Raw genomic sequence first — 15,768 nt, forward strand, 5'->3', positions numbered from 1 at the left:
TTTCTCCTTTTTCCACATCTATAATGGCTCTTGCAGTTGCTAGAAATGGTCTTCCCAAAATGATTGAATTGTTCCCTTCCTCATCAATGTCTAGGATTACAAAGTCCGCAGGGAAGACAAACTCTCCAACCTTTACTAACAAATTTTCCACAATTCCATTGGGTATTTTGATTGATCTGTCGGCCATGACTAGTGACATCCTGGTGGGTTTGAGATCTTCTATAGCAAGCTTCTTCATCATGGACAAAGGCATTAAGTTTATGCTGGCTCCAAGATCACAGAGAGCTTTGTCCAAGGCTAGTTTGCCTATGGTGCAAGATACTACAAAACTCCCTGGATCCTTAAGCTTTGGTGGAATTCCTTTTTGGAGCACGGCGCTACATTCTTCACTAAGCATTACCGTTTCCTTCTCATTCCAGTCTCTCTTCTTGTTGATGAGCTCCTTTAGAACCTTGGCATACAGAGGCATTTGCTCTAAGGCCTCAGCCAAAGGTATGTTGATTTCCAGCTTCTTGAAAGTCTCAAGAAATTTGTGGAAGTGCTGATCCTTTGTTTCTTTGTGGAATCTTTGTGGATAAGGTATTGGGGGTGTCAAGCTTTTCTCCCCTTGAAGTTGTCTTGGAATTGGTTCTTCCATGATCTGCTTTCCCTTTTCCAGACTTTGTGGTTGGTTGTTTTCTTCTGTGAGTTCTCCTGGGACATTCTTGGTTGTCATGTCCTTGTTGATGGATTCATCATTCTCTGTTGGCTCATTATCATTCTCCACAAGTTTCTTGGTTGCTCCTTGGTTACCATCTACTAACCTCTTTCCACTTCTTAGTTGCACGACCTTGCATTCATCCTTTGGGTTGGGAATGGTGTCACTTGGTAGTGAGCTTGATGGTTTTTCAACAGAAATCTGTTTGGAGATTTGTCCAATCTGCCTCTCTAGGTTCTTCATGGAAGCTTCTTGGTTCTTTGTTGTCAATTCTTGGTTCTTCATCATTTTCTCCATGAGCAACTCTAGGTTAGTGATCCTTTGAGAGTCTTGTGAGATTGGTTGGTTTTGGGATGTTGATGGATGATGGTAAGTGCTTTGGTTAGTTGGGTGGTTATTGGGTAGGTGATGGCTAGAATTGGGATAGTTGTTTTGTGGTTTTCTGTATGTGGTTTGGTTAATATTTGGCTGGGGGTTGTGGTTTGGGCTTTTCCAATTGTTCTGACTTGAGTTTCTTTGCCATGGTTGTTGGCTTTGATTGTGGTTGTCTCCCCATCTGAGGTTGGGATGGTTCTTCCAAGATGGATTGTAAGTATCACCATAGACTTCATTTGTTCCAGGATTTTGGTTGTTCATGTATTGGACTTGCTCTTGCTGTTGCTCCTCTTGAGTTTCTTCACTTTGTACCCATGTGGTTGATGGTTGGCTTGTGGTGCTCACTGCTGCTACTTGCAAACCATCAATTCTTTTGGCCATTTGCTCAAACTGTTGTTGAATCTGCTGCTGCATCATCTTGTTCTGAGCTAGAATTGAATCCACTCCTTCCAACTCCATTACTCCTCTTCTTTGTGATGGTTGGCGTTGTCTTTGATGGGCAAAGAAATATTGGTTATTGGCCACCATATCAATGAAGTTTTGAGCTTCCTCTGTGGTTTTCATGAGTTGCAAAGAGCCTCCAGCTGAATGATCAAGTGCTTCTTGAGCTTTAAGAGTGAGTCCCTCATAGAAGTTCTGCAACTTGTCCCACTCAATGAACATCTCTGGTGGACATTTCCTCAATAGAGCCTTATATCTTTCCCATGCTTCATATAAGTTTTCAACCTCCATTTGAGTGAATGTCTGCACCTCTGTCTTCAATCTTAAGATTCTTTGAGGGGGATAAAATTTGGCAAGGAACTTGCTTACCAAGTCATCCCAAGTGTTGATGCTTTCTTTTGGAAAGGTCTCTAGCCATTGAGTGGCTTTATCTCTGAGAGAAAATGGAAAGAGCAGCAACTTGTAGCTATCAGGAGGTACACCATTGGTTTTCACTGTGTCACAGATTCTCAAGAAGGTAGATAAATGTTGATTTGGATCCTCCAAAGGTCCTCCTCCAAAAGAGCAGTTGTTTTGAACCAAAGTGATGAGTTGTGGCTTTAATTCAAAATTGTTTGCATTGACATTGGGGGGAAGAATGCTACTCCCACAGTGTCTAGCATTTGCAAATGTGTATGAAGCCAAGACTCTTCGTTGTTGTTGGTTATTGTTGGCTCCTTCTCCTGGTTGATTGAGATCTCCTTCCATCTCTTGGAATTCCTCCTCAGATTCTTCCTCTCCAATAACGTTCTTTCCTCTTTCAGCTCTTCTTATTCTTCGAAGAGTTCTTTGGTCAGTTTCAGAGAGGACAGGGGTAGATCTTCCTGTACCTGACATACAAAAACACAACAATAAACACACGGATCCAGAAAATCAATAAAACTTCAATCTATTGCTAGAATGAGGTTTTAGTTAGTTTAAGCAAAAATTCAAACAGTTAGTGTGTTAGAGAAACAAAAAAGAAAAATGCTTAATCTAGACCTCCACTTCACTTAATCATTGTCAATCTATTTCAATCCCCGGCAACGGCGCCAAAAACTTGATGTGAGGAAAACGATCCAACACAAAACTCACCGGCAAGTGTACCGGGTCGCATCAAGTAATAATAACTCACATGAGTGAGGTCGATCCCACAGGGATTGAAGGATTGAGCAATTTTAGTTTAGTGGTTGATTTAGTCAAGCGAATCAAGTTTTGGTTGAGTGGGTTGTATTTAACAGAAGATAAATTGCTTGGAATGTAAAGGGAGAGGGGGATTTTGCAGTAAATTAAAGAACAGGAAAATAAACTTGCTGAATCTTAAAGAACAAGAAAGTAAATGACTGAAACTTAAAGTGCAAGAAATGTAAATTGCAGAAACTTAAAGTGCAAGAAATGTAAATTGCTTGAATATAAAAGGGGTTTGAGGACTGGGATTGCAGAATCTAAACAAAGAGAAATTGAATTGCCACAATTAATAGAGCAGAAATTGAATTGGAAGCAATGAGGATTCAAACAGAAATTGAAATTAAAATGCAGCAAGGTTCACAGAAGAACCAAAAGTAAATTGGGATCTCAGGGTTCAAGAGACTAGGTAGCAGAGCCTAGATCTCAATTACCTTCCTAGATCCAAGTTCTCAAAGCAATTGACAAGAAATTGAAGAAGAAACAGTAAAGAGAATGTGAATGGATTTAATTATGCAGAAAAGAAACTAAAGAGTTCTTGAGTGGAGATTGAGACAGAATTTCCTCAATTCTTAACACCCAAGAATCAAAACAAGGAAATTAAAAAGACCCAAGCAAGAACGAGGAAGAAGAGAGATCAATTCTCCTCCATAATTCTCTGAAGTCTCAGTGAAGACACCAAGAGAAGTTCCAAAGTGCAAAAATAAAATTCACAGCTCAAAGAAAGTGCAAAATTCAAAAGCAAAGCAAAAGGTCCTAATTACATCAAACTAGTTCCTATTTATACACTTTCTATTCTTGGATTTTGGGATTTGGATGGGCTTTTGATTTGGTGAAGAAATGAATTAAATTGGAATTTCAATTGAATTTTCGGCCCAAAATAATAGCTTCTAGGAGGCTGCCCTGCCCTTGTGGAGGGCAGGGCAGGATTTGGTGCGTGTTGGTGCTTGCTAGTGCGGTCTTAGTGCGCAGAACGCTGCCCTGCCTTCGCGGAGGGTAGGGCAGGAAAAATTGGTGCGCCAGATGGGTGCTTGGTGCGCTGCTTGGTGCTGCCAGATTCATGCCCTGGTGCGCCAGAATGGTGCCTTGGTGCACAGGATGCTGCCCTGCCCTCACGGAGGGCAGGGCAGAAAAATATGGTGCTGCCAGGATCGTGATTTGGTGCGCGCTGGTGCTGCCAGGGTAGTGATTTGGTGCGCCAGAAATGTCCCTTGGTGCGCCAGATTCATGTACCAACAAAATGCTGCCCTGCCCTCGCGGAGGGCAGGGCAGTGTTTCCAAAATGAAGTCCCGCGTTCGAATCCGGGCAGAGACACACACTCAATCATTTTCCTTGGTTTCTTGGCACGGTAATGGACCTTAGTTCCTTGCTTCCTCATGGTCCCGTGTTCAACTCTTGTGGCAAGCATCATAGGCATTTTTCCTTTGATTTTCTTCCTTGGTGAGCCCGATACTGCCCTTGTGGAGGGCAGGGCAACATTTTCTTCTTCTTGATTCCAAGGCACAAATTTGTGCTCTGCCCTTGTAGTGGGCAGGGCAGAGTTGCCTTCTTTGCCTTGTTCCCTTATGTTGCCCTCCTAGAGGGCAGTGTGCCCTTGTGGAGGGCAATGCTTGCCTCCCCCATTGCATGCGGCACACTTTTCCTTCCTTTGACCACACTTTCTTCTCCTTTGGTCACGCTTTTCTCTTTTATTCTTTTCTTCACCTACAATAAACCAAAACAACCACTCCAAGTATCACTAAATTCATAAGGCTTATAAATCAATTAAAATTCAATTAAAATTAGCTTAAACCTTATGATTTATCATTAATTTCATGGTGGTTGTTTGATTTAAAGAAGTTATGCATTTTTACTCCAAATCACTTACTTAGGATGTAAGAAAGTCCATAAATGCTAACAAAACAAGTGAAATTAGCTTGAAAAATGGGTATATGATGACTTGTCATCAGAAGGTATGAAAAAGACTTTAAAGTTAAATAAAAGATATGAAAAAGAATTGAAAAAGATATAAGATTTTGAAAAAGATTTGAAAAAGAATTGAAAAAGATTTGAAAAGATTTTAAATTTAAAAATATTTTGAAATTAAAATATGATGGTTTAGAGAATCTTGTTTAGAAGATATGACTGAAAAGATAAAAATTGGAAAAGATAAGCTTTGAAAACGTCAACATCTTCCCTAACCTGTTTTGGGCGTTGAACGCCCAGAATGCCTTGATTCTGGTGTTCAACGCCATGCTGGTACTCATTCTGGGCGTTGAACACCTAGCTAGTGCCCCCTGGCGGGCGTTCAATGCTAGTCTTGTATCTCCTTTCAGGGCATTGAACGCCCGGCCAGTGCCCCCTGGCTGGCATTCAACGCCAGGCTTGCTACCCCTGGAGGGCATTCAACGCCCAACCAGTACCTCCTGGTTGGCATTGAATGCCAGTCTTGCTGCCTCTTAGGGGCGTTCAACGCCCCTCTTTCCCTCTTGCCTAGCGTTCAACGCCAGCAAGGGCCCTTTCCCAGGGTGCTCTATTTTCTGCTCTGACTATTTCTGTTTTTGTTCTAGCTACTGCACATGATCACGAACTTAAAACAAAGTAAAAATTAAACTGAGATAACTAAAATAAACTTAATGAAAAACAGAAATAACTTTAATTATGGCTAGGTTGCCTCCCAACAAACGCTTCTTTAACGTCACTAGCTTGACGGTAATGCACTTATGTCAACAATAGGGTGGATTTGTCTTGCTCAATCTCACCACCCAAGTAATGTTTTACTCTTTGGCCATTAACAGTAAATCTCTTGTCAGAGTAATCACACTGGAGTTCTATATGACCATAGGGTGATACATTAGTGATCAGGAAAGGTCCTGTTCGACGTGACTTAAGCTTTCCAGGGAAGAGGTTTAGTCTATAATTGAAGAGCAGAACTTTCTATCCAGGTTCAAAGACTCTGGAAGAAATCTTTTTGTCATGCCACTTCTTGGCCCTTTCTTTATAAATCCTTGCTTTCACAAGTGCAGCAAATCGGAATTCATCCATTAACTCATTTAGCTAGAGCAACCGTTTCTCTCCTGTTGCCTTTGCATCAAGGTTTAGGAGTTTGGTTGCCCAGTAGGCCTTGTGTTCCAACTCCACTGGCAGGTGGCACACCTTCCCATACACCAATTGATATGGTGATGTTCCTATAGGGGTCTTGAAAGCTGTTCTGTATGCCTAGAGAGCATCATCAAACTTTTTAGCCCAATCCTTTCTAGAGGTATTCACCGTTCTTTCCAGAATTCTCTTTAATTCTCTATTCGAGACTTCAGCTTGCCAATTTATTTGTGGATGATATGGGGTAGCCACTTTATGGCGAACTCTATATCGGCTCAGCACGGAGTCAAGTTGTTTATTGCAGAAATGAGTTCCTCCATCACTGATCAGTGTCCGAGGGACACCAAATTTGCTGAAGATGTTCTTCTAAAGGAAATTCATTACTACTCTAGTGTCATTTGTGGGTGATACGACTGCCTCAACCAATTTAGATACATAATCTACTGCCACAAGGATGTAGGTGTTTGAGTATGAATGTGGGAAAGGACCCATAAAGTCTATACCCCATACATCAAATAACTCAATCTCTAGGATTCCTTGTTGAGGCATATCGTGACCATGAGGGGGATCGCCAGTACTTTGGCAACTGTCATAGTGACGAACAAATTCTCAGGAATCTTTAAAGAGTGTGGGCCAGTAGAAACCACTTTGGAGGACTTTAGTGGCTGTTCGCTCTACTCCAAAGTGTCCTCCATAATCGGAGCCATGGCAATGCCACAGAAGGTGGATTATCCCATCCGAGCATCTCTTAAAAAGATATGGTTCATCCCACAAATAGTATTTCGCATCATGAATGAGCTTTCGGGCTTGCTGCCTACTATATTCCATGGGATGAATCTTATAGCCTTGTAATTCGCAATGTCTGCAAACCAAGGTGTTGTCCGGATGGCAAAGAGTTGCTCATCTAGGAAGGTTTCAGATACCTCAGTAGAGGGAAGAGATGTCCTTTCTACTAGTTCAATCCGAGATAAGTGGTCAGCCACTTGATTTTCTAACCCTTTTCTATCTCTGATTTCTATATCAAACTCTTGCAGGAGTAGTACTGATGCCAAGGTATCTTGGCTAGTTTTACTAGCCATTTTTTGTATGCTTTAGGTTAGTTTCATGCATTTTCTTAAGAAATAAGCAAGTATTTGGTTGAAAATGCATTCATACAATGATTCAAGCAAACATTGTGAATTTTGAATGATTTCATGAGAATTATACATGAATTGAATGATAAAATGGATGATGCATAATTTCATGATTAAGAGCAAGACTTTGATGAACTTTGTTTGATTGATTTCAGGTAACAAGAAGCAGAGAAGAGCCATGTTAGTGGCTACGTTAATGCCACTAACGTGGCCATTAACGTGGAAGGAAGGAAAGTTTGCAACGTTAGTGGTAAATTTATCACCAATAACGCCTTTGAAAGCCATCATAACCCATGTTAGTTGCTACGTTAGTTACATCAACATGGGAACTAACGTGGAAGGAAAGGGAAGCTCCGACATTAGTGGTAAAAGTAAACACCACTAACGTTCCAAAAGGCCACACAGAGCCACGTTAAGAGTCACGTTAATCCAATTAACGTGAACTCTAACGTGGAATAAGAAGAGATCGCCAACGTTAGTGACACTCACCTTTGTCACTAACACTAGACTAGGCCAAGATTGCCTATGTTAGTGGTCACGTTAAGACCACTAACGTGAATGGTAACGTGGAACAAGGGATGATATTCCAACGTTAGTGACACTAAGCTTTGTCACTAACGTTGGAGATGGCAAGCACACCCACGTTAGTGGTAACGTTAATGCCATTATCGTGAAGCACTAACGTGGAAAGAAGGGGCGTTTTGAAGCGTTAGTGACAAAGGTAAGTGTCACTAACGCCCTCGAGCTTTGGCATGCCCACGTTAAGGGCCACGTTAGTTACACTAACGTGGATCATTAACGTGGGAATGAGGGACAAGGAGCAACGTTATTGGTAAAAGTGAGTGCCAATAACGCTAGCGAAGGGCTAAGAGGCTACGTTAGTGGCCACGTTAGTTACACTAACGTGGGCAAAATCTCACCCGGCAGCCTGACCATGCCTTCTTCAAACAGGAATAACTTGAGCCACAAAGCTCCAAATGAGGTGATTCCAGTGGTATTGGAAAGTAGGATTCCAGAGCTTTCCAAGAAAATATGGTACTACATCGTGGACACTAAATTTGAGGGAGAAAACCTGCCCTGAAAGTGCAAAGATGAACATGGTATCAACCTGTAGTAAGGCCAGCTGACCTCTTCACCTTCCAAGAAGTGTAACTCGAGCTGTAGAGCTCCAAATGATGCGCTTTTAATTGCGTTGGAAAGTAGATATCCAGGGCTTTTCAACAATATATAATCGTATGGGGGTGGACATTAAGTTTGAGCTCCAAAACCTGGCAATACTAATCCCCCAAACGGTGACGTTATTGTGGCTAACGTTTCTAATAACGCCAGCGACTATGCTAGCGACCTTGTCCACTTCAAAGGAGTATAACTTGAGGTATAAAAGCCCAATTGCAGTGATTTTAGTTGCGTTAGAAAGCTGACATTCAGAGCTTTCCAACAATATATAATAGTCTATAGTGGGCATAAAATTGGAGCACAAACAATAGGCATCTTTTAAGCCCCAAAAACACCAACTGGGTAGCAAGTGTGACGTTAGCCTCACTAACTTCAGCACTAACGCAACACTTGTAGCGTTAGTGTGGCTAACGGTCACACTAACAATTAGCACTTGGACCTCAACTTAATTCACTTCTCTTTCATGGACCACCCAACCTCAAGCAAGCAAGCCCACAAGTGTCAACCAATCAAGGCCACAAGAAGCATCTAGAATAGGAATTTTTATTTAATTGTAATTTGCTTTTAATTTCATTTTATTTTGTAATTTAGGAGAGCCTATATAAAGGCCTTAGTTTTAACAATCAAGGGGGACGGAAAATTAAAGGAAGGGGGAGAGAGTGAAGACCAATTCGAACTTCTGTGAATTGGCACACTCCAAGGAGAGTGGGTCTTCGGACCCCTCCCCTCCTACACTCTTCTTCCTTTTCTCTTTTTTCCTTTTCTTAGTAGTATTTAAATTTTAGTTTGTACTTTTCATTTATGAACTTTGAAGTTTCAATTTCAGTTTTAATCTTCATCTTTATTTTTCTGCACTTTCTTTCTTTTTCTATTTTGGTAGAGCAATGAACAACTAACTCTTTTCATTGGGTTAAGGAGCTCTGTTGTGATTTGATGGATCGATTATAGTTTTCATTCTTTTTCTTCTTTCTTTTCTCTTGATTTTACTTGAAAGCTTTCATTTTTCAACCAATTGGTTAGTTGTCTTGGAAAAGAAACTCTCCATAATTGGATCTCCTCTGAGCCTTGGAAGAGGGATGAGGAGATCATGCTAGAAATACTTTCTCATGTTGGATCAAATTGGGGTTTGGATGGATATAGTGACATATAATCCTACCAACACTTTGATTTGGAAATGCATGTGGTATAATCAGTGACCATACTTCATCTCTTCCCTTGAGCAATTAAATCAAGGAATTGGGCAATTGTTCAAGCTTAAAGAGATTGGATTACCAAGGAATTGGGATCCAATCACTTAAGATTGCCAAGGAGATCAATGAATGCATTGATTGAGGAAGAGATGAGAATGAACTTGATTCGGAGGATTGCAATATCTCGTGATCCCAATGTTCATTTTATTTTAGTTCTTACATTTACTTTTCTTGCCATTTTACTTTTTTGCACTTTATTTCTTTCTTTACTTTTATGCCATTTACCTTTCTTGTTGCTCATCACTCCTTAAGGATTGTCTAACTAGGATAATCAAGTAACCATTGATTGCTTAATCCATTAATTCCTGTGGATTCGACCTCACTCTATTGTGAGTTTTTACTTGACGACAATTCGGTATACTTGCCGAGGGAGATTTGTTGAGAGACAAGTTTCCGTGCATCAAGTACCCATCTTATCAGCCTGGGCTTGGAACCTTGCTTGATGAGTAGATATTTGAGAGCAGCATGGTCAGTATAGATAATGACCTTAAATCATATTAGATAGGATCTAAACCTGTCAAGGGCATACACCACTACAAGTAATTCCTTCTCTGTAGTAGTATAGTTCTTCTGCGCATCATTTAAAACACGGCTGGCATAATAAATGACATGCAAAAGTTTGTCATATCTCTACCTCAGAACTGCGCTAATGGCATGGTCACTGGCATCACACATTAGTTCGAATGGTAAGTCCCAGTTGGGTGCAGAGATGGTAGCCGTAGTGATAAGCTTAGCTTTCAAAGTCTCAAAGGCCTGCAGACACTCTTGGTCAAAGACAAATAGAGTGTCAGTAGCTAGTAGGTTGCACAGAGGTTTTGTGATTTTGGAAAAATCTTTGATAAACCTTGATGAGCGAATAATTTATACGCTTTTTGGCATTGTTTTTAGGTAGCTTTTAATAGGTTTTAGTTACTTTTTAGTATATTATTATTAGTTTTCATGCAAAATCACATTTTTGGACTTTACTATTAGTTTGTGTGTTTTTTTGTGATTTCAGGTATTTTCTGGCTAAAATTGAGGGACCTGAGCAAAAATCTGATTCAGAGGTTGAAAAAAAGACTGCTGATGCTGTTGGATTCTGACCTACCTGCACTCGAAGTAGATTTTCTAGAGCTACAGAAGCCCAATTGGCGCGCTCTCAATTGCGTTGGAACATAGACATCCTGGGCTTTTCAGCAATGTTCAATAGTCCATACTTTGCCCGAGATTTGATGGCCTAAACTGGCGTCCAAACGCCACCCAAAGACTCTTTTTTAAAGTAAAACGCCAGAACTAGCACCAAAGCTAGAGTAAAATGCCAGAACTGGCACCCAAACTGGTGTTTAACTCTAGGAATAGCACAAGCACGTGAAAGCTAGGAAGCTCAGCCCAAACACTCATCAAGTGGGCCCCGGAAGTGGATTCTGCACTCTCTGCATCTAGTTACTCATTCTCTATAAACCTAGGTTACTAGTCTAGTATAAAAACTACTTTTAGATATTCATTTTGTAACTTATGATATTTTTACATTCCTTATTGTACCTTTGAAGGCATGAGTCTCTAAACCCCATGGTTGGGGGTGAGGAGCTCTACTGTGTTTCTATGAATTAATGTAATTACTACTGTTTTCTATTCAATCGCGCTTGCTTCTGTTCTAAGATATTCACTCGTACTTCAATGTGATGAATGTGATGATCCATGACACTCATCACCATTCTCAACTTATGAACACGTGCCTGACAACCACTTCCATTCTACCTGCAACAGCTTAAGTGTGTATCTCTTGGGCTCCTGATTCACGAGTTTGATTGCCTCTCCTGACAACAGAGCATTCAATTCCGTGAAATCAGAACCTTTGTGGTAGATGCTAGAATCAATTGGCAGCATTCCTGAGATTCAGAAAGTCTAAACCTTATCTATGGTATTCCGAGTAGGATCTTGGAAGGGATGACTGTGATGAGCTTCAAACTCACAATTGTTGGGCGCAGTGACAGTGTGCAAAAGGATCAATGGATCTTATTCCAACACAAGTGAGGACCGACAGATGATTAGCCATGTACATGGACCATTTTCACTGAGAGGACGGATGGTAGCCATTGACAACAGTGATCCACCAACATACAGCTTGCCATGGAAGGAGCCTTGCGTGTTTGAAGAAGAAGGCAGTAGGAAAGCAGAGATTTAGAGGGCAAAGCATCTCTGAAACCTCAACCTGTTCTCCATTACTGCATAACAAGTATTGTTTATTCCATGCTCTTTTATTTTTTTACAAATAAAACTAAGAATGGTTATTGATATCCTAACTAAGAATAATAAGATAACCATACCTTGCTTCAAGCCGGCAATCACCGTGGGATCGACCCTTACTCACGTAAGGTATTACTTGGACGACCCAGTGCACTTGCTGGTTAGTTGTGCGGAGTTGCAAAGTGTGATTGCAAATTTCTTGCACCAAACCTCCTGTAGAATCCTGCATGTCCCAGAAAGCTTCTGATTCCTTTGACGTTAGTGGGTGGTGGTAATCGCTCAATTACCTCCACCTTAGCTTGATCCACTTCTATTCTCTTATTCGAACTCCGATTCCCAAGAACAATCCCTTCAGTCACCATAAAGTGGCATTTTTCCTAGTTTAAAACTAGGTTTATCTCTTGGCATCGTTTGAGAACTAGGGCCAGATGGTCAAGGCAGGATTCAAATGAATCTCCAAAGACTGAGAAGTCATCCATGAACACTTCAAGGAACTTCTCCACCATATCAGAGAAGATGGAGAGCATACACCTCTGGAAGGTGGCAGGTGCATTGCACAGGCTAAATGGCATCCGCCTATAAGCAAACACGCCATATGGGCATGTAAATGCTGTTTTTTCTTGGTCTTGAGGATCCAATGCAATTTGATTATAGCCGGAATAGCCATCCAAAAAGCAGTAGAATGGATGACTGATGAGCGGATAATTTATACGCTTTTTGGCATTGTTTTTAGGTAGTTTTTAGTGAGTTCAAGCTACTTTTAGGGATGTTTTCATTAGTTTTTATGTTAAATTCACATTTCTGGACTTTACTATGAGTTTGTGTGTTTTTCTGTGATTTCAGGTAAATTCTGACTGAAATTGAGGGATTTGAGCAAAACTCTGAAAAAGGCTGACAAAAGGACTGCTGATGCAGTTGGAATCTGACCTCCCTGCACTCAAAATGGATTTTCTGGAGCTACAGAATTTCAATTGGTGCGCTCTCAACGGCGTTGGAAAGTAGACATCCAGAGCTTTCCAGAAATATATAATAGTCCATACTTTATTTGGAAATTGACGACGTAACTTGGCGTTGAACGCCAAGTTCATGCTGCTGTCTGGAGTTAAACGCCAGAAAAATGTCATGATCCGGAGTTGAACGCCCAAAACACGTCATAACTCGGAGTTCAACTCCAAGAGAAGCCTCAGCTCATGGATTGATCAAGCTCAGCCCAAGCATACACCAAGTGGGCCCCGGAAGTGGATTTATGCATCAATAACTTACTCATGTAAACCCTAGGAGCTAGTTTATTATAAATAGGATGATTTACTAATGTATTAGACATCTTTGGTCTCAGTTTTGTTTTATTCTTCATCCTAAGAGGCTATTGATCACGTTTTAGGGGGCTGGCCATTCGGCCATGCCTGAACCTTTTACTTATGTATTTTCAACGGTGGAGTTTCTGCACACCATAGATTAAGGGTGTGGAGCTCTGCTGTACCTCAAGTATTAATGCAGTTCTATTTTCTTCTATTCAATTCTCTCTTATTCTTATTCCAAGATATTCATTCGCACCCAAGAACATGATGAATGTGATGATTAGATAACCCTCATTATCATTCTCACTTATGAACGCACGTAATTGACAACCACTTCCGTTCTACATGCAACAGAGCTTGAATGTGTATCTCTTAGATTCCCCAACAGAATCTTCGTGGTATAAGTTAGATAGATGGCGGCATTCATGAGGATCCGGAAAGTCTAAACCTTGTCTATGGTATTCCGAGTAGGATTCTGGGATTGAATGACTGTGACGAGCTTCAAACTCCTGAAGGCTGGGCGTGATGACAAGCGCAAAAGAATCAATGGATTCTATTCCAACCTGATTGAGAACCGACAGATGATTAGCCATGCGAGTGACAGCCGCAGAGGACCATTTTCACTGAGAGGATGGGATGTAGCCACTGACAACGGTGATGCCCTACATACAGCTAGCCATGGGAAGGAGTAAGAAGGATTGAGTTGAAGCAGTAGGAGGGCAGGCGTCCTTGAGTCTTACAGTACCTCCATATGCTTATCTGAAATTCCTACCAATGAATCTGCATAAGTGTTCTATCCCTTTTATTATTTCATCTATTTTCTTATTATTAATTTTTGAAACCATAAACAATTTTAATCTGCCTAACTGAGATTTACAAGGTGACCATAGCTTGCTTCATACCAACAATTTCTGTGGGATCGACCCTTACTCACGTAAGGTTTATTACTTGGACGACCCAGTACACTTGCTGGTTAGTTGAACGGAGTTGTGAATTCAACCAGTGCCATAATAATGATTTCACTCAAAATAGTTAGAACATTGATCACAATTTCGTCCACCAAGTTTTTGGCGCCGTTGCCGGGGATTGTTCGAGTATGGACAACTGACGGTTCATCTTGTTGCTCAGATTAGGTAATTTTCTTTTCAAAAATCTTTTTCAAATTTTTCTTTTCTTTTTCGTTTTATTCCAAAAATATTTTCGAAAAAATTAATAGAAATACAAAAAAAATTAGAAAATCATAAAAATCAAAAATATTTTATGTTTCTTGTTTGAGTCTTGAGTAAATTTTTAAGTTTGGTGTCAATTGCATGCTTTTAAAAATTTTTCTTGCATTTTTCGAAAATCCCATGCATTCATAGTGTTCTTCATGATCTTCAAGTTGTTCTTGATAAGTCCTCTTGTTTGATCTTGATGTTTTCTTGTTTTGTGTTGGTTGTTGTTTTTAATATGCATTTTTTGTTTGTTAGAGTCCATGCATTAAAGATTTCTAAGTTTGGTGTCTTGCATGTTTTCTTTGCATCAAAAAAAAAATTTCAAAATTATGTTCTTGATGTTCATCATGATCTTCAAAGTGTTCTTGGTGTTCATCTTGACATTCATAGCATTCTTGCATGCATTCATGGTTTTGATCTAAAAATTTCATGCATTAAGTATTTTTGTTGTTTTTCTCTCTCATAATTAAAAATTCAAAAATAAAAAAAAATATCTTTTCCTTATTTCCCTCCAAATTTTCGAAATTTTGGGTTGACTTGGTCAAAAATTTTTAAAAATTAGTTGTTTCTTACAAGTCAAGTCAAAATTTCAATTTTAAAAATCTTATCTTTTTAAAATCTTTTTCAAAAATCATATCTTTTTCATTTTTTTTTCTATTTTTTTCGAAAATTTCAAAAACATTTTTCAAATTATTTTCAAAATCTTTTCCTTATCCTTACATCATATTTTCGAAAATTCACTAATAATTAATGTGATTGGTTCAAAAATTTGAAGTTTGTTACTTTCTTGTTAAGAAAGGTTCAATCTTTAAGTTCTAGAATCTTATCTTGTAGTTTCTTGTTAGTGAAGTAAATAATTTCAAAATTTTTGAATTAAATCTTTTTATTTTTTATTTTGATCTTTTTCAAAAATTTTATCTTTTTCAAAATTTGATTTCAAAATATCTTATCTAACTTAATATCTTCTTATCTTTTTCAATTTTGATTTCAAATCTTTTTTAATCAACTAACTAACTTTTTGTTTGTTTCTTATCTTTTTTAAAACCACCTAACTACTTCCCCCTCTTCTATTTTCGAAAATATCTCTCTCTTTTTCAAAAATTATTTTTAATTAACTAATTGTTTCATGTTTTAATTTTAATTACAATTTATCTCTAATTTTCGAAAATCACTAACCCCCTTTCAAAATTATTTTCGAAATTTCTCCTCTCTCTCTTCTTATTTAATTATTTAATTACTAACACTTCTCTTCACCTCTCTTCATCCAAAATCCGAATCTCCCTCTTCATTCTTCTACCCCTTCTTTTTCTACTAACATAAAGGAATCTCTATACTATGACATAGAGGATTCCTCTTCTTTTCTTGTTTTCTTCTCTTTCATATGAGCAGGAACAAGGATAAGGGCACTCTTGTTGAAATTGATCCAGAACCTGAAAGGACTCTGAAGAGAAAATTAAGAGAAGCTAAATTACAACAATCCAGAAACAACCTTTCAGAAATTTTCGAACAAGAGAAGGAGATGGCAGCCGAAAATAATAATAATGCAAGGAGAATGCTTGGTGACTTCACAAAGCCAACGTCCAAGTTTGATGGAAGAAGCATCTCCATTCCTGCCATTGGAGCCAACAACTTTGAGCTTAAGCCTCAACTAGTTGCATTAATGCAACAAAACTGCA

This window comes from Arachis stenosperma, chromosome 9, assembly GCF_014773155.1.
Source record: "Arachis stenosperma cultivar V10309 chromosome 9, arast.V10309.gnm1.PFL2, whole genome shotgun sequence".
NCBI classification, from domain to species: Eukaryota; Viridiplantae; Streptophyta; class Magnoliopsida; order Fabales; family Fabaceae; genus Arachis; species Arachis stenosperma.